Genomic DNA, 15,860 nt, shown 5'->3' with positions numbered 1-15,860 from the left:
ACCCCATCACACGTCCCTCCGTTTTCTCCCCCCCCTCCTCTCCCTTTTCAGTCCCTCCGTCATTCCCTGAGGTGAGTGACTGAGTGCTAATGCCCAGGTCTCAGTAATGGGATAATCCTTTACATCGGAGCGGCGGCATCAGTCAGGCTACGAGTCATTCTCTAAAAGCCAACGTTATCATTGCAACGGGGGCTATAATCTACCCATGCTATTCACCGAATGTACACACGTATACTGCCGGGATGTTTCATGGCCGAGGCTCTGTCGCGCTTCAGATCCCATTTTGTTTCTTATCGGGTGAGTGCCGCAATCATGGAGAATGGTCCCTCGGTGTATTTACCTGCAGATAAACGTGTAGCCTCCGGGGTGTTTATCTTCCCTGTATGGCGGTTAGGAACGCATGTATGATGGAGCAAAATGTATATGCTGCTAAAGGTTAGATATCCGGCCTGAGGCTTTTACACTGGTGTCAGAGCAGTCTTTAAGTGCAAGATGGATGAATATCTGATTTGTGTGAGCAGATATTGTTTTGCTGCCATGCGCTAAGAGTTTTTCATGCAACACTGATGCACCTAAATGTACACACACACACACACACACACACACACACACACACACACACACACACACACACACACACACACACACACACACACACACACACACACACACACACACACACACACACACACACACACACACACACACACACACACACACACACACACACACACACACACACACACACACACACACACACACACACACACACACACACACACACACACAGGTCTATTCCTGCCACAGCTGAAACATCTGGGCTCCCGATTGGAAGGATCGTCTGGGGAGTGTTGATGTGTTGCTTTGACTCTCCATGTCCACCTGTGCCCAGAAATAGCTGGAAAAACACAATCTCTCCGAAACACCTGCTTTGGAGCCTTACATAACTGTAAGAGGGGAGACCACACAGAGAGGAGCGGGAGGGAGAAGAAGAAGAGGAGAAATGGATCGGGAAGTCAGGGAGAGCTGAGCCCCTGTGTGTCGGTTTATAAGTGTGTACTGTATATGTGTGTACATCAGATGAATGGAAAAAGAAGTAGGACCACATACAGCTGAAGTTATTTCTCATTATTGTCTTTCTATCATCAAGAAAGGAGTTCTGACAACATACAATTATTGGTTTGGCCTTGGCTCTTGGTGTAGTTTGAAGTTTATGCATTTTTTGAAATTATTTACAGCCATGGGTTTGGTTTGGCTACGTTTAGGCAATACAAACAACTCTGTTAAGGTTAGGGAAAGAAAACAATCACGAACAAAGTCATTTCAAGAGTTTGGCAGACAGAACAAGTTGGGTTTACGCTAAGGATATCTTATGGTCATGGTTAAGAGGATAAATACTTTGGTGCACTTGGGAAACAACCAACAGGTTTAGGCTTCTGTTATATCCGTGCTTCTTCTACCTATGCTCCTGAGGGAAACAGACAATATTGGCATGACTTACTAGAGTCACATGCCAGGAAAATGTCTTCTTTAAATGTGTCAAACAGCAGCCAATGCAGTCACTGACTGCTACATCTCCTTTGTACTTAGTGCTGCGTACCGGTACGCCGAACCGGTACTGGACTTGTAAAAAGTTTCGGTTCAAGTCCGGAACGTCGGGAACCGGTACTTGGACTCGCAAAAAAACTAGCACTTAAGTATATTCTCGTTTTTGTTCTAAACCATCTAAAACCTTCCATAGATCGAGAAATTTGCGCTGAGAAAAGATGAAAAACATTGTGTCGGCTTCTGATATGGCGGCCATTACTGAACTCACGAAGTCTCGCAAAATATCGCAACTGCTCGAGAGATCTGTGTGACGTCAAGGGAAGCTAGCGATGTACACTGACTGTACAGTCACTACAGTGTATACTGTATAGTAGGTGTGTAACAGTGTAATGCCTATAGTCTACTCTACACTCTACCATTCAGCAAAGTTGTAGGGATTTAGGCTCAGTCAGCTCAGGGACTGACTGGTTACTTTAGTTTGGTAAATGAAATAAATGTTTGAACTTTGTAGTAGTTCACTGTAGTTGCTGTCATAAGTCATTTGTAGACTTAGTGGCACAAAGTTTTTTTTTTTTACATTTGTACTTTGTAGAGAAATGTAGACACAAGTTGGAAGGGAGCACAATAAACCTGACGAGTTTGAATTTGAGTTGATTATGAGTTTATTTTCAATTGATAATTAGCTCACAATAAGTTCACTTTAGTTACTCACACAACTTGACACAAGCCATGGGTTCAGGTCCGGACTTATAAGTCCGGACCTGAACCTGAACCTCTGGACTTGAGTCCGGACCTGAACCTGAATGTGAGTCCAGGTACGCAGCACTATTTGTACTTATATAAAATGTCAGAAGAATACGACACAGTTCAAAGTGGAGTGGAGATCGAAGTACTAAAGATTGAAAGTAAAAGATGTATGCGTTGGTATTATAACACTTAACCTAACATTAAGTAAAAGCCCTGACTTGTGTGTTTTGATAGAGCCGGGTACTTACGCCATCTTTTCAGAACTACATTTTAGTGAAGACAAAGATAACGAGATGTAATGGTGTCAGTGCGCTTCATTTAAAAGATTGGCAAGCCAGCCGTTGATGTGACATGTATGCCACAGAGCGGCAAAACGATCCAAAGACTCAAATGAACCACTTAGAAGCCATTAGGAAAAGATGTTGTGTGTGGGATCTGTGTGGTGGGCACATTTTGTGCTTGACAGGTGTCGGTGCTTATGCTGAGTGTCATCCGTGTGTGCGATCATGCATACGTGTGCTCGTGTAAGTGTACAGTAATTTGATACACATTCAGGCTCGAGTGAGCTTAATGTGTGGAGACTGTGGTTGAGCATGCTCGGTGAGTCTGCAGACATTTACTGTACATTTATTTTTCACAAATTCACAAATGATCCTGCATGATGTAATTATGTGTGTGCATGTTGCCCGAGCACGGCTTTGTGTTTAGTCAAATAGAACTCGCTCCCGAAAAGGCAGCGCGATGTAAGTGCTGGGATCACACAAGCACTTTGAAATGTTGTGACATTACAACATGCAGGTTTGTGCACAAAGTGGTGTGTAGTTGAAGCCATGTTGTCTTGTCTGTGTGTATGGTATTGAGGTTGTTTCACACATACATACAAATGCAAATGATGCCAGTTTGAATTAGAAACTCCATTTGTTTTGCTCTCCCTTCACATGCATCTCCCTGGGATGCTTTCCTGAGCTTCTCAATGTGGAGAAGCTCTTTATATGCGGACGGTGCTCCGGTTGTCTTCCATAATGTGACGCAAAAAGCCGACAATAGTCCTGCGACGCGGCACCTACTCCATCACAGACACAGGCAGCCGAGTGAAGGATGACTCCGGCTTTCTGCCAGGGTCTGTACCCATCATGCATCAGTCCGAGATAACATGATAGACTGGGTGTTGGTTCGGATTTAGTGTGTCGCTCCTCGACACGAGGAGCACTGCCAGCAGCGGAGTCTTAAAGGTGGGGTAGGTAAGTTTGAGAAACTTTTTTTATGGATTTTTTGTCAAAGCACTTAAGATATTCATTGCTATCGGGATGTTAAGAGCATTCCATGGAATATAACAAAAAGTGTATCTCGAGCCGGTTTCTGAAACTTACCTACCCCACCTTTAATCTACCTGAACTTCAATTTGGGCTGAAAAGCAATGAATTTGACTCTTTTATGCAATAAAATGCTTGGATACCACTCGATAAAACAACACATATCCAATGCTTCTTCATCAATATGGCCTCAAACGCTTTGAGTATGGATTTTCACAAATATGTGATATGAGAATGCAATAAAAAAAAAAAAGCCCTTCCCCCAAGTCTGATGCTGGGTACTTACAGCTGGGGTATGGAGGCTCGTGTCAGCTGAATGGAGATGTATGATGATGACTGGCTGCAAGTCATCATTTACCAACACCTTGCTGCTTTCAGGTTGAGGATAATGGAGGGATTGGGGTACAGTAGATGGAAGGGGATGGTTTTAAGGGAACCGGCATCATGAAGGCTCTGCACAAGGTTCTCCATAGCTTACAAGTTAACAAGGCCTTATTGGAGATAAGCTCTTTATGAATCTTCTGGCAGTGTGAAGGTATAATAAACCAATAACTCCAACATGTGCAAACTACGCATTTCAAAAATACTATTCTATAATCGCAGGGAACTATTCAAGATCATCCTTTAAATCCAGGGAATTGTTGTATAGGTCAAGAGGAGAGTTGAATATACAGTTTGAATTTTTATGAATTGCTTAAATGCTTTCAAATTCATAAATTCCACCTATCCCTACGACCAACACACACTGCCACGTTTGCATGCTGAATTGAAATGTTAAACTAAAGAACACACTGCCATGCTTTCGGGATGGATTGATGATTTGATTTTAAATGAATGTGCTGAGTCATACATTGACAAACTGTGTTAGAGTATAAAAGTATATCCTTTACTTTTATGGGGGTTCAAATCTGCATCCATAAGTCGGCAGAGATATGGATTGGTGAAAATATACAATATTGTATTTCCATCGAGATTACACAGGTGATGAAAAGGCTGGATGTAAATGGGATAGGGCTTATTGTCCGTGCCGCGGTAAATAATACAATGAACAAAGGATTTTTTTGTACAGTATAACATTATGCATAAATATGCTGACTGAGGGCTCACAGGTATGCTAATCTCTGTAGGCTCTGTCACTCCGGAGATGAAGTTGTGATGGTTTTTAATATCCCCACCCAGCCAAATGTGATAGTGTTATCTCTGACCTTGACTTGTAGAATGCCTGGGAATCTTTTTTGCTCTAATGCGTAAAACCAAAATGTTTAACTTGTTCTCTGCTCAGCTCTGACTCTAAATCCCTGTCCGTCATGACTGACCTTGAAGCCTGGCTCTGACAAGAGTAAACGTAATAGCTATATAACTGTTATACAGAGAAGACTTGTGTGTTCGAGAGGGCACTTGGCAGATCGGATTATTCCCTGAAACATATTTGCTCATATGCCGCGGTGACAGCTATAGTGAAATGTGCCTGGGGCTAGTGAACCTCCATGTGTGTGTCCTTCCATGTAGAGCATGACAGGCTGAACCAAGAGAGCCATTTAGGCATACAGAAGTCAGCAGTCCAGCGAAACGTGGTCACATAGCAATGAGGACTCAGCTCTACAAAACGTCAGGCTATCAATCGCATGACAAAAGTCAAAATATTAATAAAATGTATAAGAAAACCACAAAACAGTTGTTTCCCCATTGCACATACAAAAAGAAAATGGAAATATGGATAGATACCCCCTTGGCAGAGCCCATTAGGGCGATCTCTGAAGTCATACATGGCAATAACATCTTCTGCAGAAGCTTTTTCCCTCAAGCCTTTGCAACAGTAGGCGACCACATGAGCAGAAAGGAATCTATTCACCCCCCCAGGGCAATCTCAGCTCTCCTTCGCCCTGAAGGCATTAGTGTACCTTTGAATGTTCACGCTCTTTGCTTTTTTTATTATTTGCAGGAGGCCACAAGGGATTGTACTATCTCCTGCCAGTTTGTATTACTATTGTAGGAGCCATCCATTCAGAAATAACAAAATGAGCACTTGCCAAGGTTGCAAGGACTATCAAACACAACAAAATGGTCATGTGGTACTAATAAAACCACTGAAAAACATGAGCCTTGTCACTTCTTCGTCCTACACATCGAAATGGGCGTAATGTACCGCAAGGTTGATACTAAAAGACGGGTCCATAGAGGCACTTGTGGATCCTGTACTGTAGTGTAGATAATGAACCCCGAACGACTTCCCTTCCATTTGGCCAAAGGTGTTGAGTAAGCACCCAATGTAGCTGGAAGCACTGCAGCCTAGAAGCAAACCCAACTCAGAGGTGGTGAGTATAAGTGTATATTTCCCCTGTGCCAGACAGGCGCTACCCAATGTGAGTTTTATTGTGACAAAGTTATTTTCACTACACTGTTAACAGAAAATATTTCTCTTCCATATGCATTCCCCTCAGCAGTTTGCGAAAACAGTCTGTATTTAACGGACTTCCACACGCACACCCATCGCTTCTGGTTCAGTTAATATTTCAATCCCTGGCTGTGGCCCTATAGCAGGAGACCTGGGGATATGAATGAACCCGCTGAGCCAAGCCTTTAAATCAAACCTTCCACCCACCCCGAATTGGACCGTAGATAACATATGTTCCCGGTTCGGATCCATTTAGCACCCTTAAACACTCCGTTAGGCAGGGATGAAAACTAGACGGGGTGCAAACGGTGAGACGCACCATGGGGCAAGGATACAACATTACAGTGGGGGTAAGGGTGAGAGTAGCACAGTCAGGAGTGTCAGGGAGAAACAGGTAATGATGGAATAGTAATAAAAGGGAATGAGTGGGCTTGAAGAGCTGAGGTTGAGGTGGAGAATGAAGATAGGTCGGAACTCATTAAGGGGATTTAAGCAATGTAAACAGGAAAAAGAGTCAGGACCGAAATGAAAGAAATGGTCAAGAGGATGTTGTGAAGGGGCAGTTATAATGACCTCCCTCCATAATGATCTCAGAGATCCCGCTAATTGGCCAAATCTCAGAGCACGGCCCCCAGCACCCTTCACTGGACAACGGGTCAGACGAGGAGCAAGGCAGGGAGACGGAAGGAAGGAAGCCGAAAACATTACAGGCACAAGGGGGGTGCCATGAAAAGGTTGAGCGATGCGAGTCTAATAAATTGAGGGGTTGTACGAGAGCAGCACTGACCTCCAACTCCCTGCTCTCCACTTGCCTTAATTCCACTCTCCACACTCTCCAGCTTTGGCCATTCTGCTGTAAATCTATGAGCAGCGGCATCGGAAAAAATACATTTGGCTGCAGATGAAGACACAACTGAGACCCGGGGACCTTGTTTGGAGCCGTGTGGCCAATGAACGAATGGCTCTGGGTGAGGGGTGAGAGAGGAGGTGAAGAGTGCTCTATGAGGGCCTCTCCGAAGACTAATTTATGAGCAACCTGATCAATGGGTTAATTAAGTGGAGAGGAGAAAATGGAGAGGCTGGCCCGAGTGGTCAGTGGCTGAAAAGAAAGAGGGAGGGATGGGAGGGCAAAGGGGTGGATGTTAGGAGAAGGGTGACAATGGGTGAGGCGAACATATTTTGGCAGGATGTGAAGATAAAAATGGGTCACATTCCCTCGTGTGCTTAACGAAATTGACCGGGACCATCCAATACTTCTCTGATGGGAATTACTCCATGTTAGTGATGACGGTGAGCTATTGGCTCACCTTCTGGAATCGATACTACTCCACCTCTTCAGATTTGTCAAAGTCGTGCAAAATAAGATGTCAAGAACGCAATCCATGGGCCAGTCTTCCATAGACCTTTGGAAAATCAATTCCGATATCTACTCGTCAAAAGATGCTCGGAGGCGGAAAGAACGTGTCAAGCAAACGCATGAGCCGTGTTACACAACACAACACAAAGCATGTGAAGCACGTTCTCCAGTAAGAAGGATGGAGCTCATCCTTTGAAATGTGTTTACTCCCCACAAAAGGAGAGAGAAAAAGAGGCACTGAGAGAAACAGGGCCAGAAAATCCTGCTGACTCGCCGCCTTCTAAATCGCCGCCCCCTTCTCCTATTCCCCTTCTTATTTCCAAGTCTCTGGAGTTTTAACCCAAACGGAAAGAGATTGTTTCATGTAAGCACCAGGGGAGCGACGGTTGCTTTCTTCCCAGGTCTTCATCTCTGCAGAAAACACCCCCACCTGACCACGCTCCGCCATCAATACAAGTTAACACATCCTAGCAAAGCAATCTCACCACTCATTAGCTGTTAGCGCTAGCATGCAATCAAGGTTATGCTCCCTTACCCTGGCTAATTAAGATGAGAAAGCCTCATCTTTCTTGCTGTAATGGGAAGATTTTTACTCGATATTTTCCACCTATATATTCCTGTTCCTTTTACTTTTATAATCCAAGCCTCCATTACTTGTATTTCTGATCTTGTATATTCTTATTGTGATCCCTCTTGCCTCTAGAAAATCGAAAACTTGTGAACCTAAAATCCCTTTCCCTCTTTCAGTAAATTCCAGACTTTCAGAGGGGACATCTGAAGGGCACAGCACAGGGAAGATGAGTCATTTTCACCAAGATAGTGTAGCCTGAGGGTAGCAGATAAGTGCACTCAATAAAGCTCAGTACGAGTCAGAACACTGACATTTATGTCCCCGGTGCTGTGAGCTGCTACCTGTACAAGTAAAGTCCACAGAAATCTGCTCATTCAGGGTGTTTGTCCCGGGAGTGATCCCCACAGATTGGAATAAAGCCCCTCTTTCCTTTCCCATTTGTCACCAGAGGAATGGCTTTAGCCTTGAGAGACAGTGTAAACACAGATGAATGATTCAACCGAAACACATTGTTTCCCATGAAGGATGCACATGGCGCATCCTTAAATAATGAGAGAAAACCAAGAGATAGTGTCTTTAGTTCAAACAAATGAAAGAACCATACACTGTGGCGTGTGTGTGTGTCTGTCCATCGTGCGGGTTAGTGTTTTCCTTGCTGATTGTGACAATAACAGCGACCATCATTGCCTGCTTGGCATCATCGGCCGCGAAAGTGTAACGCTGCCATTCTGGTGATCGTTCATCACTGTCGCGCCTTCGCTAACACACACGCTCCGCACATACACACAAACACCGCGAGAAACTAGGAAGAGCCTGTCAAGGAGGAGACATCCTAATTCACTACGTAGGCTTATTCTTTCATTAAAGGACGCCATCATGACAGCTGAAGCCCAGCAGCCTAACAACGCATCAACTGGAGCGAGACGGCGTACAGAAATACTTGAAATGCTCCATTAATTTAGAGGCGAAGAGGTCGAGGCTCAATTGTTAGAGTGAAATTGAAGTTGCAGCTTTTCACGCATGCATGCAACCAACACGTCCACTCCTTCGCAATAGATGTCATCGCAGTCGAGGAGGTAGTGAGTGACTATGTTGCTGCTAATCCAAAACTCCTCCAGGCCGAACCCGCGGGAGATCGACAACAGAATCACTTCGTGCTCAAGTGTTGCTATTAGCCTCCAGCTCTGGCCATCCGTAAAACCCAACCACTGCAATCCAATGCAACGTATGTACATCAAATGGATTAGGGCCAAGTCCGTACTACGGGGCAGCCACTGGCTATTCCGCCACGGAGGGCTCATTACGTTGACAGAGGCACCGGCACACATCAGCAAAAGATGTGTGTTGTTGTTAACAACCCTCATCATTATACAGTGCAGCCGCGGTGATAACACTTCAGCATGTTGGCCAACACAGCCGACTACTGCCGCTTCTTCCTTTGCCAAGCATTACAATTCCACCGGTCTTTCTCCAGATAGTTGTTAGGGCTCCAGCTGACAGCTCATACTAATATGTGTGGTGGTGTCTCAGCCATACTAATGTGCGTGCAGCAGCAGCAGGGGAGGAGGAGGAGGTAGAATGGAGCAGATGTAAGAGTGCAAAATAGAGATGGCGGTATTGTAATGTCGTGTCATACCTCTCTCCCAGTTGTACAGTCAACTCTTACGGCTTGTTTTTCTGAAACACTTCCTGTGTGTTCCGTTCTTTTCCTGTGACAACACTTGACTTTCGGAGCACATCCTGTTCTCCTCTATCTGTATGTGTCTGGGGTGGGAGGGCGGGACTATTCCTGCATACTTGCCCGTCTCCGGACCCGTTGACCCGCGGCTTGTTTGCGATGCTGAGGGTTTACTACGGAGTACTCCAGAGGATGTGGCTACTCCTGACCTTGAGATGCTGTCAACCATAACTCAATCAATCTCTCTGCGTCCCCATCGATGACGAAGTGTACCCGAGAGAAAGATTCACTGCAGTGCTGTGTGTGTGTGTGTGCGTGCGTGCGTGCGTGCGTGCGTGCTATAGAGACAACATGGACTGTAATCAATGACATGGAGGGGGTGGGGGAGGGGGGGGTCAAAACACATTAATCTCCAAAATTGTTGCAGTGAGATTTGTGCATGAATTCCCTGGACTACGAAAGAGATGTACAGAGGTGAACATTCCCATGGACGCAAGGGAGACATCCAGGGAAGTCTCTCAGTGTGCGAGAGGGATCAGCCGCACTGCTCAGAGCAACATGGATTCTGAATGTCAGTCAATCTGATTGGCTAGAAAGCAGGATGTATTTAATCCTGGCTGTTGCTGACTCTACTGCTGTTGATTCCATCAAATCTGTATCCCACTTTCTATTCAGTGCAGATTCTGCGCCACAGAGGCACGAAGTCCTGTTGAATGGTATTATTTGCTCAAAGATCACTCAACAGTGGTTTTGATCCTTGCAGGTGTTTTCTATTGTAGCTGTATCCAACCTCCGGCACTGTCCAACTAAAGAGTGGAGCTAGCAGCTTGGATCTGGCTTTTCTGGGTGGTTTCTCACCTTCCCTGTCTTCCTTTGGCTTTTATCTATTTGAAGAAAAAAGGAGTAAATGTTCATCGATCTTGGCCGGTGGTCAGTCAGGTTCTAGCGGGAGGAGTGGCAGTGTGAAGGTGTTGGCTGGAGACTTAGGAAGCCAACTTGAGTTTTTTTCAATCAAACGTATCACAGAGTGTTCGACCTTGATCTAACCCTAATGAGCCAACGGGGGACACTGCAGCACCATTCGCTTCGGGTTGACTGACGACATGTGGGATTGAAGACAAACGGAGGACACAGAGGAAGAAGTGTGTGAGGGGAAGATATAATAGCTAGGAACAATAAGGCGCCCAATTAAAAAAAAAAAGAAGAAAATGCCGCAATATGGAGGAAAAGAATACGACGAAAGAGAGGGACAAGTAATGGTTCCAAACCCCCGTCTTCATGTTGCACCCCAGAGGGAGAAGACCTCATTCAACAGGCTCAGACAAAGGAGAGAGATGGGCCACTGTGCAGGGACTGAGGGACACCAGCACTCTCAGAGAATGGCAACAAAACAGACTCACTGATGGGATGAGTTGATAGGATGAGCAGAGATGGGGGAACTTTCCCCAAAGAACAATCCTCAATAATACAACATGCATTGTTCAAATGAACTGAAAGACTTTTAAGTTACCTGTGTGTATGAAAAGTGCTATATAAATAAAGTTTCATTTGTATGCCCCTATTCCTACTTCAGATGCTTTTTTTGCAAGCTGTAAAAGCTGAAGTAAATAAGACTTGCTAATGGTAAGATTCCTCATTTTAATTGGAATGAAATATCTGGCCGTAACGATTTGATGTCAACACCAGAGACTGTGTTTACTGGGCTTTAACGTGAAGGGGGAAAATGCAGCCTTCAGCCATTTTCAACAGTGCAGCAGTCAATAAGGAGCAAGTTGTTTTGATGCATTTTGCAGCCCTAATATACACGCCCAAGAGCGCACATACGTACAGGCCAGTTTAAAAAAAACAAAAGCTTCAGGTTGTCAAACCTTTGCGGGCTTACCCTTCCAAAAAAGATGCTGCCATAGCAACCACGCACACTCCTCAAAGAGGACACAGCTAGGCTCCCTTTGAACCAAACGAATGAGTATGCCACGAATGGAGAGAGAGAAGAGAGACAGATTAATACGAGGAATAAAGGCGATAAAGGAGTCGTGCGGAGTATATATGGTGTTACGAAAGCATACTGTCTTTGGCAAAGGAGGGAGGTAGTGAAAAATGTATTTAAGAGAGCCGAAACATGACTCAAACACATGGGTGATTACACGGTGAGACTGGGGCTCAAGGGAGAAGGAGAGGCAAACTCCCCATTGTGAACAGCGTGTTGTCAATTACCAAGCCTGGTTTTATATCAAAAGAGCATCCATTGTTGAGCTATTCCATTTAATCAGCTTTATGCTGCACTAGAGAAGCAGAGGAAACAGGTTTCTCATGTTCAACAGGTACAGAAACTGGCAACATATTGAACAACACTCTTGGGTGTTCATTAACACACTGCTCTCAAGTTACCATTTCTAAAGAAATCCCACAATTATGCAATATTCCATCAATTATATAAACACACATTGGAACATTCATGTAAGCAGGGAGGTGGAAAACATATTCTTGCTGTTGGGGGAATGAAATGATGCCAGCACGACTGGATTTACATTTCTGCACCTTCAAAGCATCGACTGACACACACAGTTAACTTCCTCTGCTGCTAGTCACGGAAGGTAGATACGAACAACAGCGCCTCCCACAGGACGTGTGTGTTCAGCTAGCCTTGGCTTTTCACTCATTAATTTGGAGTGTGCCAAACAAACATTTTCATTTCACTATGATGCTGAAGATATTTCTTACGCAGATGACACCTCTCACCTAAAATTAGAAGCGTCATCTCCACAGTCAGAAAACATCCCAACACAATGGTGTCACTGATGTATCTCCGTGGGGAACAATAGTGAGGGATTTCATTATCAGTTCAAAACAGACAAGGACTATTAAAGTGTAAAACACACACATGCAAAATGGGCACAAAATGGGCACAAGCCACCTGTTCTCTGTTTTTGAAAATCAGCCACTGACCCAAAATGAATCACACCATATTGCACTGCTGCAGAAATGCCCTACAATGTCCCCCCCCCCCCCCCCCTCCATTCTGTGTGTAAATATTTCTCTCTCACACACTATCGCTCAGCACAATGCATTAGCCTGCCACCTTTATCCCTCCTTAAATATCTCCACAGGTCTTCAAAGAACCCAGCCAGCTGCCATCGAGATAAATAACAACTCCTCTATTTAGCACAACAACAGTCACATATCCCCCCCCACCTCCATTAAAATGCTTTCTCCCCAAGAGAAGCAACTATCTGCTATGTAGGGCAGGCGAGATGCTTTAACCGAGGAAGATGAGTGGAGCTGCCTTCCCCTTCTCGTCGCCGCAGATAAGAACAGAGGTCTTCTTGTCCCCGCTGAATTCTATCATCTAGCAGGCCCTGCCGATCCGAATGCCCCACAACACCCGCCACAGCATATAAATGCACCCCATTCTTCAGGCTGTGTGTGCGCATCTGTGTGTGTGTGTGCGTGGAGGAGAGTATTTAGGGGAATATGTTCTCATGGCCATGGCGTTTCCTGAGTGAAAAGGATTGAGTGAAGAAATGTATTAAGTTGAAGGATGATTTGACTGTTGAAGGGAGAGCTTTGTGAGTTCCGTCTGCAAAACAGGCCTGCTTGCTGGTAAAAAAAAAAGAAAAGTCACCCTTTTCACTCAATCGTTCCACTATTATTCCAGACAATGTACAATTTAATCAGTGCACAATGATCGCCATGTGAGCAATGACTGATGCGGCATTGATGCAATCGCAGGCGATGCTCTTTGATTAATAGGCGACATATTCTGCAAGTTACAAGGATGGGGAAATGAGCTCAGCCTGAGTGAATAGCAGCCTCTGTCTCTCTCATTCCACCAGAGGAGCTCCAACTCCAAGTTCTCATTAATGGAACAGAGGATGCATCTTCAGTGTTATGAAGGAGCCGATCGTGTGCATTAAGGCACGATTAACAACAGGTTTGACATCAACACACAGCAATCCATACAAAAACCTTATTGCATAATCCAACAGATTGGCTAAAAATACATTCATTGCAGACATGTTTTGGACAACTCCAAAAAATGCATTTGTTGAGGGGCCTGTTGACATCATATATCTCAAAATAAAATATTAAATGTGATTTTAGAAAATGACATGTAAGCAACAGATAGTTAAAGATGAATAATCAATTTGATCCCATATTCTGGTGTTGATTTCTTAAGATTTTGTTCACAATAGGTGTCAAAAACACCCCTTGAGCACAGTCTCTTTCACACCAAACACACACTCACACAATTAAAAATGCTAATTAAATGCACACAGGGAGGTGTAATTAAAACAGCGTTCTTAAGTATGCAGACAGGATTTCACAGAGAATTATCTCCTCAGAATTCAGCGTTGACCGTGTAATCTCAGCCTACCTGTTCATTTGTGATCCACGGCTGCAGCTGGGACGCCAGATTCCCGATGATGTGTTCGTCCTCAGATGTCTCCTTCTCCTCTTCACTAAACCTTCCTCCAGCGGTGGTAAATGTCAAGCGAGCAAAACAAAAGTGCTCGTTTCAGAAAAAATAAATACAAAAACCTCCACCACCTTGACAGCACTTTATCAATCCAACTGGGGAGGCAGGTGGGACTTCATGAGTAGAGACAGGGCACCAAAAAATGAAGCTGCTCTACCGCATTACACAGCACATACGGCAGGCTTTAGTATCATTCCCTGTCCGAGCTTGCAGGCTCGGCTTAGTCCCCGTCTTCTCCAGCTCGGCAGTATTTTCATTAATTTCTCGGCTGACAGCTTCAGGAGGATTGTCTGTTTTTACATAGGCCTTTAACGACCGAAAACAACCCCCAAACAACTCGTGTCTGCAGGCTCTCGGGACATTTGACAGCCGGGAAGAGTCACCTGTGCAGACCAATGGTGGCTCTGTTTTTTTGTTGCGTTTTTCGTCGGTAAATCCTCAATAAATCCCCTGAAGGAGACCTTTGACACCGCCGAGCACCAATTCAAGCCTCGGTTAGCTTCAGCTCGTCTCGGTAACAGCGGGCACAGACTGCGGGATGTTCCGGTAGTCTCGTATGAAGAGATGCTGCCTCCGCTGCCGCCGCTGCTGCTGCTGTGGACGCCGTAACCGCCTCGGAGAGCTGTCTCGCGCGCACGTGCGCACCCTCGCGAGCACGCACGCTCGTTCTCGGAGTATGACGCGCGCCGCAGTGTCCTCCCTAGCAAGCTGGTCGCCTTGGCAACGCTTTACTCTGACCTCAATATGGTCGCTTTTCAACTACAAAATGCGTGTCCCTGCCGTTTCTGTCGCCGTGACGCTCATTCAATGGTGAAAATAGGTATTAATCCAACAAGAATGTCGTCCGGTTTGTCTTCATGTTCTCCCTCAGAGAGATGTGAGAAATTAGTGCTGAGGAGTTTCATTTTTTCGGCATCCCTCTCCTCCTCTCACCCGCTCGCATCCAGATCTGCATCAGCATGACGTCAGAAGGAGTTAAAGAGATACTAGCCCATTTTTTCCCCCACCTCCTCTCCTTATTCATCCCTCCATCCTGCATCTTTCTTTTTCCCCCTCTCCCATTCACCCAACAGCCTGAAGCATCCCTCCATCGATCATAATTTACTCTTTCAACACAGAGAACGTGTAAGTCTCAATTTCTGCTTGGCTATTCCCTATATGAGGCTAAACATGCTCACTGAGGGATAAATATCACAGCAGTGTTTTGAGTGCCAAATGGGGTATTAAGTGAGTTGTATACTGATACAACAGGAAATAAAAAATGATATAATTTGATTAGGACAAGCAGTCATTAATAAGTCCCTTTTGGAAAAGATTTGTACTTATTATTTTAAAATTGTGTTCATGAAGTTATTGTATTTTTACTTCAGGGGTGATCTGAGTCCCTGATCTCATTATTGCAGATGGTAATGGCTGTGTGGGGGCAGCACCTGCTCCTCTGGATGCAGCAGCGCCACATGTTTGTTATTGGGTCGTATAACACAACCAAACATCTGCCTCCGTCACTCTCGCACTGCAGAACCATGTATCCATAGTTTGTGGGCTGATTTCCTGCCAGGACTTCCCAGCTCGTAGGATACAAAACATTCATATATGCTCCATCTTTGCTTGTTTTCAAGCTTTAACGGAATCAGACCTATAATGAACGCCTCCCACAGAACTACTCAAATGCCCATGTGCTCTCAGGCAGATCTCATTGTGGAGAAGATTTACTGCTTAACATCCGTGCGCCAGCGTTCATTCACTTCCCTGTATAAACCGCAGGCAGGGGAAC

General features: G+C 45.0%; 1 protein-coding gene across 2 annotated transcripts in view; it reads right to left on the bottom strand.

The window, feature by feature from the left end:
* The window catches only part of nlgn2a (neuroligin 2a), a 191,418-nt gene extending 176,401 nt beyond the window's left edge, over positions 1 to 15,017 (bottom strand). For both annotated transcript variants that reach the window (XM_034106624.1, XM_034106625.1), the window contains exon 1: positions 13,985 to 15,017. The gene's annotated coding sequence lies outside the window, so the exon portion shown is untranslated. The remainder of the gene's footprint in view (positions 1 to 13,984) is intronic.
* Between the last annotated feature and the right edge of the window lie 843 nt (positions 15,018 to 15,860).

The sequence above is a fragment of the Pseudochaenichthys georgianus genome, chromosome 18 (assembly GCF_902827115.2).
Source record: "Pseudochaenichthys georgianus chromosome 18, fPseGeo1.2, whole genome shotgun sequence".
Classification (NCBI taxonomy): Eukaryota; Metazoa; Chordata; class Actinopteri; order Perciformes; family Channichthyidae; genus Pseudochaenichthys; species Pseudochaenichthys georgianus.
The sequence above is the reverse complement of the archived record's forward strand: the minus strand, read 5'-3'. Positions and strand labels throughout refer to the sequence as shown.